At 38.2% G+C, this 14,262-nt stretch overlaps 1 protein-coding gene across 2 annotated transcripts in view; it reads right to left on the bottom strand.

The window, feature by feature from the left end:
• Window positions 1–14,262, bottom strand: part of ZFAND4 (zinc finger AN1-type containing 4) — a 201,238-nt gene that overhangs the window by 32,947 nt on the left and 154,029 nt on the right. For both annotated transcript variants that reach the window (XM_028481303.2, XM_028481305.2), the window contains exon 13: window positions 5,991–6,170. The gene's annotated coding sequence lies outside the window, so the exon portion shown is untranslated. The remainder of the gene's footprint in view (window positions 1–5,990; window positions 6,171–14,262) is intronic.

Raw genomic sequence — 14,262 nt, 5'->3', positions numbered from 1 at the left:
CTTGACTTCTACCTTAAAAAGCTAGAAAAAGAGGAGCAAATTAAACTCAAAGGAAGCAGAGGAAAGGAAATATCAGAGCAGAAACGAAACAAATAGAAAACAGAATGACAATAGAGAAAATCTATGAAACCAAAAAAATTCTTTGAGAAGATCAATAAAATTGATAAACCTCTGGCTAGATCAGGAAAAAAATAGTGAAGACGCAAGTTACCATATCAAAACTGAACAAAACTCTCAGCAAACTAGAAACAGAAGGGAACTTCCTCAACATGTTGAAGAGTATCTACAAAACACATATAGCTAATATCATGCTTACTGTAGAAAGAATGAATGCTTACCCCCTAAGGTCACAAACACAGGGATGTCTGCTCTCACCACTTCTATTCAGTATAGTACTGGAGGTTTTCACTAGAGCAAGAAAGAGGGAGGGAGGCATCCAAATAGAAAAAGGCAGCGTAAAACTATCTTCATTTACAGATGACATGACTGCCTATGCAGAAAATTCAATGGACTCTACAAAAAAGCTAATAGTGACTTTGGAAAAATTGCAAGATACAAGATCAATACATAAAAATCAATTTTATTTCTCTGTACTAGCAATGAACAAGAGGAAATTAAAATTTAAAAACAATATCATTTACAACAGCATCAAAAATAAAAAGTACTTAGGGATAAATCAGACAAAAGGTGTGTAAAGACCTATACACTAAAATCTATAAAACACTGCTGAGAGAAAGTAAATAAGACTTAAAGAGAAGACATACCTTGTTCATGGATCAAGATTCAATATTGTTAAAATGTCAGTTCTCCCCCAAACTGAACTACAGATTCAACAATCTGAACAAAAATCCCAGTAGACATTTTTGTACAGAAATTGACAATCTGATTCTCAAATTCATGTGGACAAGCAAAAAAACCTAAAATAGGCAAAACAAGTTTGCCGAAGTCTGATTTTCAAGACTCATTATAAATGTACATGACAGTGGGGTCTTAATGTAAAGATGGGCAAGTCGATCAATGGAACAGAAGACAGACTCCAAAAATAAGCACACACCTATATGATCAACAGATTTAAGGTAATGCAGTAAAGACAATCTATTTAACAAATGTTACTGGCACAACTGGATATTCATATAACAAAAAATGACACTGGATATGTATTTCACATAATCTATAAAAATTAATTCAAAATAGATCATAGATGTTCATGTAAAACCAAGATTATAAAACTTCTAGGAAAATAACATAGAAGATATTATTTGCAACCTTGGGTTAGGCCAAGATTTCTTAACAGAATGCCAAAAGTACAATGCATACAAGAAAAAAATGGATAAATTTGACTTCAAAATTAAAAACTTTTCATCTTTAAAAGACACCAGCAGAAGCATGAAAAGACAATCCAAACCTTTGGAGTAAACACTTGTAAAGCTATATCTGATAAAGGACTTGTGTCTAGACTATACAGGGAATGCTCAAAACTCAACAATAATAAAACAAATTGGTGTTTTTTTTAAATGGACAAAAGATTTGAACAGATGGTCCAACACACAAAAAAGACATATAGACAATAAATAAACACATGAAAAGATGCTCAATGTCATTACTCATGAGGGAAATGCAAATTAAAACCACAATGAGATACTAGAATAACCTATTTGATGGCTAAAATTAAAAAGACTGCCCATACCAAGGGTTGGTGGAGATATAGAAGAATTGGAACTCTCATACTCCTGATAGGAATGTAAAACAGTATCACTCTGGAAAACAGTTTGGCAGTTTCTATCTTAAAAAGCTGAACACACATATGGTCCCACTCCTAGGTATTTACCCAAGGGAAAGGAAATATATGTCCATACAAGGGCTTGTTGTGTGAACACAGCAACCTTGTCTGTAACAGCCAAAAACTGTAAACAATCCAAATGTCCATCAACAGGAGAATGGATAAACAAACTGTGTAGGTCCATACAATGGGTACTACTCAGCAAGAAAAGGAACAAACTATTGATACACACAACATGGATGAATTGCAAAAGAACTAAGCTATGAAGAAAGCTAGACAAAAAAGAGTTCATAATATATGTACATCCATCTTTATAAAACTCTAGAAAATGCAAACCAATCTATAGTGAAAGAAAACAGAGCACTGATTCCCTGAGGAAAGGGTTGGAAAGGGGTGGGAGGGAGGGATTACAAGGGACATGAGGAAACTTTTGGGAGTGATGGATATGTTCACAATCTTGATTGTGGAGATAGTTTCATGTGTATATATATATTTCACAACTTATCAAACTGTATACTTTACATATGTATTGTTTACTGTATGTCAATTATTCCTTAATAAAGCTATTTAAAAACAAACTAAAACATCATTTTAAAAATCTCGAAAAACGTAAAGAGATGTATCAAACCACAAAACAGAATAACTCCAGATAAGTAATTAATGAAAATGCAATCAGATAGCAACAGATAAATTAAGAGCCTTCTTGGACAGAGAAAGAAGCAAAAATCAGCAGTGTTGAGTCAGCAAAATAGGGCAATTTGGAAAAGGTCAATTCCAAAGGACCACAGTACAGAACTAGGGGAATGAATCGGAGAATACACAATAGCCAAGAGAATATGGAAATTTAACCTCTAGCAGCAATCCATGAGAGAATCAGAGTTTAGAGTTCATGGTTAAAGGTAGAAGAAAAGGTTTCAGAATTGAAAGAACATTTAAAGGCTCAAAAATCCCCCACAAGAACCAAAGAAAGCCATCAAGAACAGCAAGACTTAACCAAATAACTCCTCACACTATAAGAAGAAAGTATTCTGCAAAAATCTATAAAAAATGTTTCTTTTGAAAGAATGCAAACAACCACAACATCAGGTTTCTAAATGCAGACCAGAGTGTAATGGCAATGGAGCAATACTTATAAAACGCTAAGAAAAAAAATATTCAAGAAACATTTACCCAGTTCATAAGCAACAGCAGAAGAAACCCTTTTATGGATTGCAAAACATTCCTCTCACTTCCACAGTAGTCCCCATATCATTAAAACTGAACTCATTCATTTATTCATCAAGTGTACTGACTACTGTGTAAAAGTCATTAACTCTTAGAATTGTAGATATAGGCTCGGGCAATGGGTGCTACAGAGAGAATCTCACATCTGATAAACATAGGTAAAACTGTGTCCACGTTAACAGTTACATTTGATTCTGTGTAAACTGAGATGTTCCTCTCTTCTCACAAGATTCAGAAGGAATCAAATTGTTATTGATGTAATGGACTGTCTCAGGTTGCCAGCTTTCAGGTTCTGAGAACAGTGGATGATGGGATGGAAGGAAGGGGTGCCTTTGCATAGCTTCTCTTTCCCTCCTCTCCTCCTCTCCCAAGCACAAGAGGATCAGAAATTGTACCAAAGGATTTTGTTTTGAACTCACTGCAGCTGGGAAACTGGATAAAGGAAAAAAGGCTTCACTGGACAAAAATTTACCTTCCAAACCCATCCTGATACCACATTTCAGACTCCAGAAACCTACAACAATCATTTTTCAGAGGCTGTGCCAGCTGCTGCCAAAGCTCTTCTGGGGCCCTTCAAGCTCCTAAGTGGCTCTTCCACTACCTGCCACCTCACCTTGGCACAATGATTCCCAGAACTGTCACACTTGCCATCATGTATTCAAACTATTCCCCATATGAAGGTGGGGCAGGATGGTTCTTCTTCCCAATACCAATCAAAATCCCAATTCCATGAAACAGCTGGTTAATGTTACTTATTTAAAAATGGCATTAAATAGATCATATCATTCAATAAGTATTTACTGAATACCCACCTACAACAAACCTGTAATAGGGTTTTATACAAAAGAGATCTCTCTTCCTTGCTAAAATGTTGGACATCTTCCTTTATCTATTCCAAACAAATATGTATAGCTTCCTCATATATGTACCAAGAAATTCCCGCCATCTGATACCCAAACTTGACACTACAATGAATAAGGAACTAACAGCCTCAACTTAATACAGGCAAGCACCCTAGACCAAGGAAATGTTCTACTTAGTGGTATTTTAAAATCCATTTGGGGGCTTCCCTGGTGGCGCAGTGGTTGAGAGTCCGCCTGCTGATGCAGGGGACACGGGTTCGTGCCCCGGTCTGGGAAGATCCCACATGCCGCGGAGCGGCTGGGCCCATAAGTCATGGCCGCTGAGCCTGCGCATCCGGAGCCTGTGCTCCGCAACGGGAGAGGCCACAACAGTGAGAGGCCCGCGTACCGCAAAAAAAAAAAAAAAAAAAAAAATCCATTTGGGCTAAGAAGGATTATAAGAAAAGACTATTAATTTAACTGAACCTTAAATGAAGACTAACAAATGAAAATTGACAGAACATGGGAAAGATATTTAGGGATATTTTCCCGTCCCCAGCATGTTGAAAAAAAACTAAAATACTGAAAATATGACATTCTGAAACCATCTACCCCACCACTACCCCTAGTCAGACAATGCTGGCCACACTTCTAAGAGCTCAGAAAATGGAAAGGGTGCAGACTGACAATACAAGCAATGAAAAAAACCCCCACAAACTAAGAATACAGAGAACTTTTCAATTTACCTGGCACCTTTTCATTTTCTATAGTCCATGTACTTTAAGAAATACGATAGATTCTTTCTTTATTCTATACGTAATAATGGAAAGAATGGTGTCCCATCACCTATAATGATTCAACTTCACACAAGACATCAATTCTTGATTTAACAAGGATTCTTTAGAGTCCTGGGCAAAGATTAAGTTTAACTATAAAATAGGAATGCTCTAAAAACTAAGGAGCAAATGTTTATAAAGCACACTGTAAAGGCAAGAAGACAGCAGGGGTCATCTCTGATTCCTCCCTGTCCCTACCCACATTCAATCATCAAGCCTACTGGATTAATAATGTAAATCTCTATCCCCACTACGCCTATCCTAGACAAAGTCACCATCAACTTTTCCCTAGGCCAGATATCAGCAAACTACAGCCTACAGGTGAAATCTGACTTGTCTCCTGTTTTTGTAAATAAAGTTTTATTGGAACACAGTCATTTATATATTGACTTTGACCATTTCATGCTACAATGGCAGAGTTGAAGAGATGCGACTGTCTGACCCACAATGGCTGAAATATTATCTGGCCTTTTACAGAAAAAGTTTGTCAAATCTGGACTAAGTAGGCTATTAAATAATTCTCTGACTGGTCTCCCTGCCACCCATTCAATTCATCCTCCAAATTGCAGGCTGGATGAAAGATTTAAAAACACAAATCTGATCATTCATTCTTTTGCAAAAGTAATCGAAACTTCTTAAGGTAACTCCTGTAACTTTTCCAACCTCCTATCTTGCCACTACCCTTTCAACCTTTATATTCCAGTTATTCTATTTTAGTATCTTCAAATCCACCTTGCTCTAACCTTTGGCCTTTCAGCATGTCCCAGGAACACTCTTTCTCCTAGCTAACTCCAGGTTCGGGGTCTCCATGTAAATGTCATTTTTTCAAGGAAGCCATTCCTGGTGCCTTGGGCTGGGATTAGGTGGTCCTGAACTTCCTCCACCACTGACCTTATTAGATTCTAATGCATATTTAATTGTCAGGCCCAATCAAAAGCCATATGAGAGCAGAGGTAGACTGTGATGTTAACTATGACACCCCTGCAGCAGGCATATGTTTTTGCTCAAATAAATTCATCCTTTGCATCATATTCTGAGAATCCAAAGAACTTTTTCCAGGTGATTTAGCAGAAATATTTAACCAATGAAGATAAATAAGTCATGATATAATCATGGCAGAGTAAGTTGATTGCAAAATCTGGAAACCTAGAAACCTACAAAAAGACAACTTCCTCTGAGCACAACTGTTCACACCATGTGCTTTTTAAATTTATTATTAGAGAAAACTTGATCGTCAGAGCTTATTCTAGACTGTATTTAATGAAAAGAACAAAAATAATGAAACTAAGAAGGGTATTTCCCCACTACCTGATCTTCCCTCTCCTTTTCTTTGGTTTTACTTCTGTAGACTCTAGCAGAGGTGGCATCCTGGGATGGAATGGTAGAGATCTGATGCAGTGGCATGCTCATCCCAGCCTCCTGTGTGGTCTTCCTCTTTACGGAAGAAAGTCTCCAGTGGTAGAGTCATTTTGGGCCATGGACTTCAAGCTAAGAGAGAGAAAGGAAGAAAAGATGTAACTGAGCTAAAACACTTTTAAAATTTCCAACAGTGAGATTAGCATTTTATATTTATATTCATATTTAGTTAAATAAGTTACAATGTCTAACATAAATACTTCGTCTTCAAAAATGATAGAAGATGAATGCCTATGGCGGGAACTGTAACATTTTTCTCATGTAATAAGATGCGAGCACCTGAAAGAGGCTGGTGTAACAGGTACATGTATAATCAGATATTAATTTTCCAATGGCTACTTAGGTTTTAAACATAGCAGTGTCATCCTTTATTTTAAGAATATTTTTGAAGTTACACATTTCTTTTTGAACAAGCATTCATCCTGATATAAGTAGTGATCCTTCCTTAAGATCACTGCCCTGAGTCCATATAATGGTAATATTAAAAGTTAAAGAAGTATGAAATAAGCTTAAGATATCTATGATCCATGCTTAACCTTCTAAAAGTCTAGACTCTCTAGACCAATTTATTGGCAAACTTTTCCCGTAAAGAGCCAGAAGTAAATATTTTATACACTGTGGGCCAAATTTGTTACAACTACTCAATTTTGCCAATGTTACAAGAAAGTAGGCACAATGAGTTTGTAAACGAATAAGAATGGTTATGTTCCAATAAAACTTTACTTACAAAAATAGGTGGCAAACTAGATTTGGCCCACGGGCCTGGAGTTTCCTAACCCTGCTCTAAGAATATTTCAAGGAAGATGAGGGTCATCACAGACATTCCTGGGGCCATAAAAGGCTGCCCTTAGGTAAAATAATAGTGTCCGAATAAGTTATATTCATGATTCCAGGCAGCCCTTACTTTTTTTCTGGTTTTCTCCTACATTCCTCCAAAGTACCTAGTAACTGAATTGTGTGTTCTCTATCTCTCTGCCCCCACTGAAATCTATCAAACTCTGTATACAAAACCAATTAAATATAAATTACCCAAACTATCCATAATGTTTAACAAGGTAACAGTTCATGCTGTTTGAATTTTAACAAAGGATGGAAGCCTTAATCCAAAAGAATGAATCTCTAATTTGGGGATTTTAAGCATGTATTGGAGGTGGGGAAGTAGACAAGGAGGGTGAACAACAGGGCCTGACAACCCTAAGTACACATCTGTCGAGTAGCCATTTGTTCCACCTCTCTCCTAACTGTGCTCTGGACCAAAGATAGGTGTTTGTGTGGCTGATTCCACCTCTGACAGTGTTACTAACCAAACTGAAGAGCAACAGGACTCACAAAAACAATTTCTTCCACAGGACTCTGATCAACAAGCAACAGGAAGGAACAAGAAACCAGAAAGGATCAACACACAGGAGAAAATAAGCTAAAAGAATATCCTGTTTTTAAAAAGTCTAGTTTTATAACAGTTGGGTGATTACTCATAAGCAAGAAAACAGGAAAACAAGAGTAGGTAATATTACTATCTAGATATTATATCCAATAATAAATAAAATGTTAATGTCCAGATATTATATATCACCTACTCTATTTCAAGTCTTTGATGAGGCTGACACAAGATGGAACACTGTACCCAAACAAATGGTCTGCATATATGTGTTTACATTACATAAGACAAGAGGCACTCACTTACTGCTGCGTTGTCTTATACTCTCTGGAAGATAAAAAGAGTCAGTAGTGAGCCATTTTTCATCACTAATGCATTAAAGTCCTCTGTCAGAGATGACAAACTCCATGTGGCCTCTTAGAATACTTAGTCAAACTAACCATGCCCAGAGCCCCACCACATAGCATGCCAATAGCTGCCTTTGGTGCTTCTGGTATAGTCATCATTATTACATCATTGGTACTTGACCATGACAAGCCTGGAGAAGACTATTTATGCCATAGAAACACAAATGTGAGAGGGTTTTAAGTTTTATCACAAAGTTTTGAAGGACCTCCCTCATTACAGCTATGTAAGCTACTCTTCGGACATGCACCCCTATCTCCAGGTACTAGACCTGAAAGTCTGCCTGAAGTAATCCCTCTCCTATGTCAGACATATTTAGGATACAAATGATAATTTAAAAAACCAAACTACAAAACAAACCATACCACTTTGTATGTGAAGGTTCATATGAAAATCATAAAGCAGGTATTACTCATACTAGTTTCTTCACATAATTTCCAAGTATCATTTTCTATCAATTCAAGTCATGTTTAATTAAGAACAATAGTTAAACCTCTGCACTATGCCTGACAATCCAGGCAGGAGGACTTCAATTCCACTAATGCTACTTTGCAAAATACAACACACTTAATATGAACATCCATGTCTAGAAAAACTGGACTGACAAAACTGGTTGTTTAAGAGTATGGAAATGAATATAACATGTTCATGGATCAGAAGCCTTACTATTGTTAAGATGGCAATTCTCCCAAAATTGATCTACAGATAAACCAATCCCTACCAAAAACCTTCTGACTTCTTTGCAGAAATTGGAGAAGCTGATCCTAAAATTCATATGGACCCAGAACACCCAAAACAATCTTGAAAAAGAACAAAGTTGGAGAACTCACACTTCCTGATTTAAAAACTTACTACAAAGGAATGGTAAGAAAACCGGGTTCAAGATGGTGGCATAGGAAGATCCTGAACTCACCTCCTCCCACAGACACAACAAATATACAGCTACACAGAGAACAAATCCTTCTGAAAAGAACCTGAGAACTGCCAGAACACCTGCTCCACAACAAAGGATACGAGGGCCTCATAGAGATGGGTAGGAAAGGCATGCTCTCACCAAAAACCCCACTCCCAATATGGTGACCCACAATCAAAAGAAATCTTAATAAAATCAATCAACAAATCAAGCAATAGACAAAAAAATAAACGGAGCTTCTCCTCGAGGAGTAAGGGGTTTATACCCACACCAGGCACCACAACGTTTGGGTCTTGCAACAGAGAGAAGAGCCCCCAAAATGTCTGGCTTTGAAAACCAACAGCGCTTATGTTCCGGAGTAACTCAGGATGGCAGGGAATGAAGACTCTGCTCTTAAATAGCATGTGTAAAGAAGCACTTGCCCCAGGACCCAGCACAAAGAGCAGCAGTTTGTAAAGAGCTTAGACCATCTGTGAGGTAAATTCACTTAGTAATCTTACAGCATCTGCCAAAGGGGCAGAAGTCTGGTGGGACTTTTCAGGGATGGAATGCTAACAGATGGCATTTTTACAGGTTCCCTCTACCTTGCTGGCACTGGCAGGCACCATTTTTGCCCTCTCATTCTAACCTGCTAAAAGCAGTGTGTGAACAGCCCTGCTCAAGCCACAGCACCAAGAGATGCAGCTCTCGAGCAGCCACACACCTCCATTCCACTCGCACAACCCCACCAAAGCCAACAGGCATTCACAGCCCGCACAGGGGACATCCATTGAGCGCCAGGCCCAGGCTGACAGGAGGACTGTGTTTCTGTACCCACAGACTGAAACAAGTGGAAAGAGAGTTCAAGACACAATGAAGAACTAGGGCAAGGTTAAACAATAAGGTTCATTTCCCACACAGAGCCATCCCTTCAAGACAGGGTAAGATAGCTGCTTCACATGATACACAGAAACACAGAGAGTCAAGCAAAACGAGGAAATGGAGGAACACATTCTAAATGAAGGAACGAGATAAAACCCCAGTAAAAAAAACCTTAATGCAATGAGGTAAGTAATTTACTTGATAAAGAGTTCAAAGTAATGGTCATAAAATGCTCACTGAACTTGGGAGAACAAGGGAGGAAGACAGTGAGAAATTCCACAAAGAGATAGAAAATATAAGAAAGTTCCAAACAGGACTCACAGAGCTGAAGAATACAACAACTGAACTGAAAAACACACTAGTGGGAATCAACAACAGCAGACTAAGTGATACAGAAGAACAGATGAGTGACCTGGAAGACACGGTAGTGGAAATCTCCAAACAGAACTGCAAAAGAAAAAAAGAATTTTTAAAAATGAGGATAGTTTAAGGGACCTGTAGGACAACAGCAAATGCTCTAACATCCACATTATATGGGTCCCAGAGGAAAAGGGACACAAAACATATTTGACGAAATAATGACTAAAAACTTCCCTAACCTGGGGAAGGAAACAGACATTCAGGTCCAAGAAGCAAAGAGTGTCCCAAACAAGATGAACCCAAGAGATCCACACCAAGACAGATTATAATTAAAATGTCAAAAGTTAAAGAGAGAATCTTAAAAGCAGCAAGAGAAAAATAACTAGTTACGTACAAGGAAACCCTCATAAGACTTATCAGCTGATTTTTCGGCAGAAACTTTGCTGAAAAGAAATGAAATATGGGTACATGCTACAACATAAATAAAACCTGAAAACAGAAAATGAAAGAAGGACCACATATTGTATGATTTTGTGTGAAATGTCCAGAGTAGGTAAATCTATAGAGACAAAAAGTTGATTAGTGATTGCCAAGGGCTGGGGTGGGAATTGGGGGGAGGGGAACAGTGATAGCTAAAAGGGTTTCTTTTTAGGGCAATGAATATATTCTAAAATTTATAATGGTGATGGCTATACAACTCTTTTTTTTTTTTTTTTTTTTTTTTTTTTTGCGGTAGGCACATTCTTTTTTTTTTTTTTTTGCGGTACGCAGGCCTCTTACCGTTGTGGCCTCTCCCGTTGCGGAGCACAGGCTCCGGACGCGCAGGCTCAGCGGCCATGGCTCACGGGCCCAGCCGCTCTGCAGCATGTGGGATCTTCCCGGACTGGGGCACGAACCCGTGTGCCCTGCATCGGCAGGCGGACTCTCAACCACTGCGCCACCAGGGAAGCCCTATACAACTCTTAAGTACACTAAAAGCCATAGAATTGTACCCTTTAATCAGTGGATTGTAATGGATGTGAATTATATCTCAATAAAGCTGTTTTAAAAATATGAAAATAATTGATATGGATTAAGATAGGTAAATTTTTATTTTTCCTTTGTGCTATCCCTAATGTAATTTACCTGATGACATGGAGATGGCGGCCACTGTTAGCCTATCATTCTTCCGCTTTTAAGAAAGGTAATATGAAGTATATAAAATTGGCAATCAGAAACCTAAGTTCAAGTCATGACTCTATTAAATACTAACTACGTGATGCTGGGCAAACCGATGAATTTCAAAGGCTCTGTTTCTTCATCTGTGAAACAGAAAGGTAATAATCTCTACTCAGTTCACAGGGTTACTGTGAAGCCAAATAAGATTATGTCCATGTACACAAATATCAGGGTTCTTAGCATCAGCACATTTTCCAGCCTGCTTTTTCAAGCATCTGCAACGATGCCTCTCACTGCTTCACAAAGGCCAGTTTGTTGGCTTTGTCTTTCCAGTACTATTTTCTGTCCTTCTCTACCTCACTCTGACACAAGATATATACAACTGGGACCTCAAATCCTTTCTGACATTTACTTAGGACCTCTGACAGCATGACTCTGCTAGAGGGGATGCAAGGCTGACAATGCTATCCCTCTAAGGGGAGAGGTAGGAAGGCCCTATCCAGAAGACCATCCCAGTAGCTTAACAATCAAGCTGTTCTATGTGCTTTACAGATGGTCAAGATACTGCCCATTCCAACAATGCTTGGGACAAATACAGACAACAAAGAGGCAGCCAGGAGAAGACACAAGATGCCAGTGGCAGCCCCCCCTGAGAGACGGTCACCCCGGGTCTGCATGCCTCCCTGCATCCCTGCACACAGGGTACCAGGCTCCAGCAGCGCCCTCCTCCTCCCCATTGTGAGCTGTTGAATCGCAGTATCCTGACTGGCACTCTAAATAAACAACTTTAAGTTAAGCCTGTTTTTATCAGAAGAACATTTCACATAGGAAATGAGAAGCCTATGAACAGCAGCTAGCAGACACAAAAAGAAAAAAAGCAGTATGAGTGAGGAGACCAGCTGTAATACACAGCACTGAATGACTAAGGCCAGACCTAGAACAGTGAACTTGGAGGGAGAAGAGAGACCATTTGAAAAGGAGGACTGACATAATCTGGTGAGGGATGTAAACCGTCTCCTGGTTTCTAGCTATGCATTCACAAGACCAGAATGCAGAGAGGACTGTGAGATGCAGGAGGGGTTGGCCATGGGCACACTGAGCTTGATATGCCTGTGGGAAACCCAACATATGTACACAGTGCACACTGGGAGTCACCAGCATACTGTGACACCTGAATACACAGGAATAGAATCTGGTTTCCAAGAAAAACCTACAGAATCAAGCATTTATGTCATTAGATGCTATAATCAAATGATAAAACCTAACACCAATACAGGATTTTAAAACCTTTTAGGAAAAAGCAAAGGAAAATCCCTAACTATCATATTAAAAAAAAACCTATCTCAACCAAAACTTAACATTATACTCACAGACCAAAACTCTTAGAGGCAACTATTTAAATTAGAAAGCAAAATAAGCATATTTTCGCTGCCATTATTTAATACATAGTTAGATACTAGGAGAGAGATTCATAAAAATGTTAACAGCAGTTTAATGATGTGGCAATACACATGACTTTTCATTTCTCTATTTCCTAAACTTTTAGTAACAATATAATACTTTTATAGTTTAAATATATATTTTTAAAGAGTTAAAATTAAAAGCTCAAGTCATTCCACATAGGTTCGTAACAGTCAGAATTTTATGTTATCAATGAATACATGTACAACCATAAAAGGGCTCATTTTCTGTGAGGAATACATTTCTGAAGACCTCACATAAATCAAGCTTAATTTTCCTACAGTAATAAAGTAGGAGGATGCATTCTCAGGACATTGATGTTTTCAACCACTATAGTGTTTGTTTTATGTTCCTTTTAAATTTTTTTCAGGAATTCCTCTAATATTTTTGCAGAGTGCTTTTCTTTAAAAAACAGCATACTGTATCATGGGAATAGTTTGCCTCTCTTCATGGTGTTTTATTACATCTGACTTTCATTCCAAAGTGACCGATTTTGGAGACTTCATTATTTCATATTTTATGCATAGTAAGCGTTATTAATTATTTCCATGTCACACTACTTCCAGTTTGCATACTTCCCACAAAATGCAACTGCAATGGGATGGCCTTTGCACATCCATAGAAATGGAGGCTAAGAACATGCAGTGCTAGGAATATAGCGTTATACCATGGTAGACAAAGGGAGGTTAGTACTTGCCCATGGTCAATAAATCTGAGCATCTGCCCAGCGTTAAGACTATCTGTTGTTTACACTGCTTTTTTCCAGGGTATGTCTCTCCCTGTTGCTATGGCAAAAACATATCTGTAGCAAGAACCACCATCCTTCACAAAACTCAGAAAGAATAATAAACATGGGCTATTAGCAAATGGTTTTTTCTTTTAATGATGGCTATAAAAGAAACCTCTTGTTCCAAAATAGTGAAAAAGCTTTCTTTCCAGCAGAGGAGAATAGACTGTTCTCTCTTAACAACTGATTTCCTGTGTGAAGGAAGCCCCTGTGGATCTGACCATGAGATCAGGCACTTTTGCTGTTTAAATGATATTTATTGTAAGAGTCCCTCAATTTCCTACCACCAACCATATAAACTTGTCCACTGTCCCCAACCCTTTCATGAATTAAATAAATTGTATTATGCAGTTCAAAGGAAGAGGTGGCCTCAGCTCTGGGAGTGTACCTGGGCTTTTTGCCATCCTCCTCACCTGACAATTCAGGGGCCTCACTCTATCAGCCACCCTCCTACACCATATTTTCATCCCATCCTTTCTAAAGGCTCCTTCGCATCAACAAAGGAACAGAATCAGTTTTCCAAGAAAATGCATAGAATAAGTAGTCTATGTCACTACTTGCTATAAAAAATTATAAAAGTTCACACTGATACAGAATTTCAAAGTGCATTATGGTTCTCCCATATTTAAAAACAAAAGTAAATTCTGATTTGCATTTCTCTAATGATTAGTGATGTTGAGCATCCTCTCATGTGTTTGTTGGCAATCTGTATCTCTTCTTTGGAGAAATGTCTATTTAGGTCTTCTGCCCATTTTTGGATTGGGTTGTTTGTTTTTTTGATATTGAGCTGCATGAGCTGCTTGTATATTTTGGAGATTAATCCTTTGTCAGTTGCTTCATT

This window comes from Physeter macrocephalus, chromosome 20 (assembly GCF_002837175.3).
Source record: "Physeter macrocephalus isolate SW-GA chromosome 20, ASM283717v5, whole genome shotgun sequence".
Classification (NCBI taxonomy): domain Eukaryota; kingdom Metazoa; phylum Chordata; class Mammalia; order Artiodactyla; family Physeteridae; genus Physeter; species Physeter macrocephalus.
The sequence above is the reverse complement of the archived record's forward strand: the minus strand, read 5'-3'. Positions and strand labels throughout refer to the sequence as shown.